The sequence below is a fragment of the Phyllobates terribilis genome, unplaced genomic scaffold, assembly GCF_046119375.1.
Source record: "Phyllobates terribilis strain yellow unplaced genomic scaffold, ASM4611937v1 Scaffold_1042__1_contigs__length_457206, whole genome shotgun sequence".
NCBI lineage: Eukaryota > Metazoa > Chordata > Amphibia > Anura > Dendrobatidae > Phyllobates > Phyllobates terribilis.
In genome coordinates this window covers 94,002-99,299 of record NW_027363802.1, presented here as the reverse complement: position 1 = coordinate 99,299, position 5,298 = coordinate 94,002, and positions in this window count along the sequence as shown.

The following is a 5,298-nucleotide window of genomic DNA, read 5'->3' as shown; positions in this document are numbered from 1 at the left end:
GTTCAGAGTTAGTGACAAAATCTCTTGAGAAAAGGAGGATGGCACTTGTGAGCAAAAAACTCATGATCTTCAAATTATTCAACTGACGTGCCAAAAACCTTGACCATGTAGCGTGTTTTAGCTCTTGTAATGTTTATGTTTTGTATTCAAAGCAAAACACTCTTTTTTTTTTTTTTTTTTTTTACACCTGTCTTGCTGTTTACTGTACTGCTTACACCATGTGGAGAAAGACTTAGTTAGTATTCCTGGTTGACTGGTTCAATTCCTGCTATGGGAGAGACTTTTTTTTGGGACTAGTGTCCACATTCCAAAGCCGACACGTGCCTTGCAGACAGAATCAGTTTAGGTTGGAACTGCTCTTTGCTGCCAAAAATGCAGACCACCAGATTTTTTGGATATTTATTTGCACAAAAGCTTATTTGATGTCATATCTCAAACCATTCATATCTCTCACTTTTAATTCCTGGGTGTTAAGGGACTCAACAAGCCTTTATCCCTGTCTGTCATTGGAGCTCCCCTTCCATCAATTGGTGATGTTTTGTTACTGAATGGAAAAGAGCTGTGACTCTCTAGCCAAGATAGTGGCAAAATCAGTTACGGAAACAAGGTACCAGTGCCCCATGTGAGAATCGAACTCACGACCTTCAGATTACGAGACTGACGCGCTACCTGCTGCGCTAACGAGGCAAGATGCATGTAATAATCTGCGGAAGTTGCTTGTGCAAAGCAGTACACCTCTTTTTTTTCATATTGTAAGTGAGCTGGCAGTACATCTTCTCCCGTATGGTCTAGCGCTTAGGATTCCTGGTTTTCACCCAGGTGGCCTGGGTTCGACTCCCGGTATGGAAACGCATCCTTTTCTACACCGTTGCCAACATTCAAAGACTGACGTGTGTTTTTAAAACAAACGTATTTCAGGTAGGATTTGTTTTTTTCAGGCAAAAATGCTGAACGCCCGCGTTTTGGCACTTCATTCTGACCCTTCACGCAAGATTCAATTTGGATTCGTAGCTCAACTCATTCTCAACCACCCCTTTTTACACCAAAGTGTCAAGAGACTCAACAACTCATGGGTCCTGTAAGTTATTTGGATTCCCATTTCCTTTCTAATGGAAAACGTTGTAGAATTGAATGGAAAAGTTCTAAGTTGGTGACAAAATCTCTCGAGAAAAGGAGGGAACAGTGCCCCGTGTGAGGCTCAAACTCACAACCTTCAGATTACGAGACTGACGCACTACCTACTGCGCTAACGAAGCAAGTTGCACCTGCAGATCTGCAGAAGTTTATTGTGCATAGCAGAAAACTTATTTTTTTCATAATGTCACTGAGACGTTAGCGCATCTTTTCCCATATGGTTTAGCGGTTAGGATTCCTGGTTCTCACCCAGGTGGCCCGGGTTCGACTCCCGGTATGGGAATGCACCTTTATCTTAGCTACTGCCACCATTCAAAGACTGACGCGTGTTTTTCAATCAAAAATGTTTCTGGTAGATTTTCACTTTGCAACAAAAATACTTAACATTGGCGATGCATTATGACTTTTGCAAAAGATTTCCTTTTGTTTCATAGCTTAAGCCTTTTTCAACTACACAGTTTTGCACAAAAGTGTCAAGGGACTCAACAAGCCATGTGTCCTGTCAGTCATTAGGGCTCCCATGTTCTTTCTAATCGGAAACAGTTTAGAACTGAATTGGAAAGTTCAGAGTTAGTGACAAAATCTCTTGAGAAAAGGAGGATGGCACTTGTGAGCAAAAAACTCATGATCTTCAAATTATTCAACTGACGTGCCAAAAACCTTGACCATGTAGCGTGTTTTAGCTCTTGTAATGTTTATGTTTTGTATTCAAAGCAAAACACTCTTTTTTTTTTTTTTTTTTTTTACACCTGTCTTGCTGTTTACTGTACTGCTTACACCATGTGGAGAAAGACTTAGTTAGTATTCCTGGTTGACTGGTTCAATTCCTGCTATGGGAGAGACTTTTTTTTGGGACTAGTGTCCACATTCCAAAGCCGACACGTGCCTTGCAGACAGAATCAGTTTAGGTTGGAACTGCTCTTTGCTGCCAAAAATGCAGACCACCAGATTTTTTGGATATTTATTTGCACAAAAGCTTATTTGATGTCATATCTCAAACCATTCATATCTCTCACTTTTAATTCCTGGGTGTTAAGGGACTCAACAAGCCTTTATCCCTGTCTGTCATTGGAGCTCCCCTTCCATCAATTGGTGATGTTTTGTTACTGAATGGAAAAGAGCTGTGACTCTCTAGCCAAGATAGTGGCAAAATCAGTTACGGAAACAAGGTACCAGTGCCCCATGTGAGAATCGAACTCACGACCTTCAGATTACGAGACTGACGCGCTACCTGCTGCGCTAACGAGGCAAGATGCATGTAATAATCTGCGGAAGTTGCTTGTGCAAAGCAGTACACCTCTTTTTTTTCATATTGTAAGTGAGCTGGCAGTACATCTTCTCCCGTATGGTCTAGCGCTTAGGATTCCTGGTTTTCACCCAGGTGGCCTGGGTTCGACTCCCGGTATGGAAACGCATCCTTTTCTACACCGTTGCCAACATTCAAAGACTGACGTGTGTTTTTAAAACAAACGTATTTCAGGTAGGATTTGTTTTTTTCAGGCAAAAATGCTGAACGCCCGCGTTTTGGCACTTCATTCTGACCCTTCACGCAAGATTCAATTTGGATTCGTAGCTCAACTCATTCTCAACCACCCCTTTTTACACCAAAGTGTCAAGAGACTCAACAACTCATGGGTCCTGTAAGTTATTTGGATTCCCATTTCCTTTCTAATGGAAAACGTTGTAGAATTGAATGGAAAAGTTCTAAGTTGGTGACAAAATCTCTCGAGAAAAGGAGGGAACAGTGCCCCGTGTGAGGCTCAAACTCACAACCTTCAGATTACGAGACTGACGCACTACCTACTGCGCTAACGAAGCAAGTTGCACCTGCAGATCTGCAGAAGTTTATTGTGCATAGCAGAAAACTTATTTTTTTCATAATGTCACTGAGACGTTAGCGCATCTTTTCCCATATGGTTTAGCGGTTAGGATTCCTGGTTCTCACCCAGGTGGCCCGGGTTCGACTCCCGGTATGGGAATGCACCTTTATCTTAGCTACTGCCACCATTCAAAGACTGACGCGTGTTTTTCAATCAAAAATGTTTCTGGTAGATTTTCACTTTGCAACAAAAATACTTAACATTGGCGATGCATTATGACTTTTGCAAAAGATTTCCTTTTGTTTCATAGCTTAAGCCTTTTTCAACTACACAGTTTTGCACAAAAGTGTCAAGGGACTCAACAAGCCATGTGTCCTGTCAGTCATTAGGGCTCCCATGTTCTTTCTAATCGGAAACAGTTTAGAACTGAATTGGAAAGTTCAGAGTTAGTGACAAAATCTCTTGAGAAAAGGAGGATGGCACTTGTGAGCAAAAAACTCATGATCTTCAAATTATTCAACTGACGTGCCAAAAACCTTGACCATGTAGCGTGTTTTAGCTCTTGTAATGTTTATGTTTTGTATTCAAAGCAAAACACTCTTTTTTTTTTTTTTTTTTTTTACACCTGTCTTGCTGTTTACTGTACTGCTTACACCATGTGGAGAAAGACTTAGTTAGTATTCCTGGTTGACTGGTTCAATTCCTGCTATGGGAGAGACTTTTTTTTGGGACTAGTGTCCACATTCCAAAGCCGACACGTGCCTTGCAGACAGAATCAGTTTAGGTTGGAACTGCTCTTTGCTGGAAAAAATGCAGACCACCAGATTTTTTGGATATTTATTTGCACAAAAGCTTATTTGATGTCATATCTCAAACCATTCATATCTCTCACTTTTAATTCCTGGGTGTTAAGGGACTCAACAAGCCTTTATCCCTGTCTGTCATTGGAGCTCCCCTTCCATCAATTGGTGATGTTTTGTTACTGAATGGAAAAGAGCTGTGACTCTCTAGCCAAGATAGTGGCAAAATCAGTTACGGAAACAAGGTACCAGTGCCCCATGTGAGAATCGAACTCACGACCTTCAGATTACGAGACTGACGCGCTACCTGCTGCGCTAACGAGGCAAGATGCATGCAATAATCTGCGGAAGTTGCTTGTGCAAAGCAGTACACCTCTTTTTTTTCATATTGTAAGTGAGCTGGCAGTACATCTTCTCCCGTATGGTCTAGCGCTTAGGATTCCTGGTTTTCACCCAGGTGGCCTGGGTTCGACTCCCGGTATGGAAACGCATCCTTTTCTACACCGTTGCCAACATTCAAAGACTGACGTGTGTTTTTAAAACAAACGTATTTCAGGTAGGATTTGTTTTTTTCAGGCAAAAATGCTGAACGCCCGCGTTTTGGCACTTCATTCTGACCCTTCACGCAAGATTCAATTTGGATTCGTAGCTCAACTCATTCTCAACCACCCCTTTTTACACCAAAGTGTCAAGAGACTCAACAACTCATGGGTCCTGTAAGTTATTTGGATTCCCATTTCCTTTCTAATGGAAAACGTTGTAGAATTGAATGGAAAAGTTCTAAGTTGGTGACAAAATCTCTCGAGAAAAGGAGGGAACAGTGCCCCGTGTGAGGCTCAAACTCACAACCTTCAGATTACGAGACTGACGCACTACCTACTGCGCTAACGAAGCAAGTTGCACCTGCAGATCTGCAGAAGTTTATTGTGCATAGCAGAAAACTTATTTTTTTCATAATGTCACTGAGACGTTAGCGCATCTTTTCCCATATGGTTTAGCGGTTAGGATTCCTGGTTCTCACCCAGGTGGCCCGGGTTCGACTCCCGGTATGGGAATGCACCTTTATCTTAGCTACTGCCACCATTCAAAGACTGACGCGTGTTTTTCAATCAAAAATGTTTCTGGTAGATTTTCACTTTGCAACAAAAATACTTAACATTGGCGATGCATTATGACTTTTGCAAAAGATTTCCTTTTGTTTCATAGCTTAAGCCTTTTTCAACTACACAGTTTTGCACAAAAGTGTCAAGGGACTCAACAAGCCATGTGTCCTGTCAGTCATTAGGGCTCCCATGTTCTTTCTAATCGGAAACAGTTTAGAACTGAATTGGAAAGTTCAGAGTTAGTGACAAAATCTCTTGAGAAAAGGAGGATGGCACTTGTGAGCAAAAAACTCATGATCTTCAAATTATTCAACTGACGTGCCAAAAACCTTGACCATGTAGCGTGTTTTAGCTCTTGTAATGTTTATGTTTTGTATTCAAAGCAAAACACTCTTTTTTTTTTTTTTTTTTTTTACACCTGTCTTGCTGTTTACTGTACTG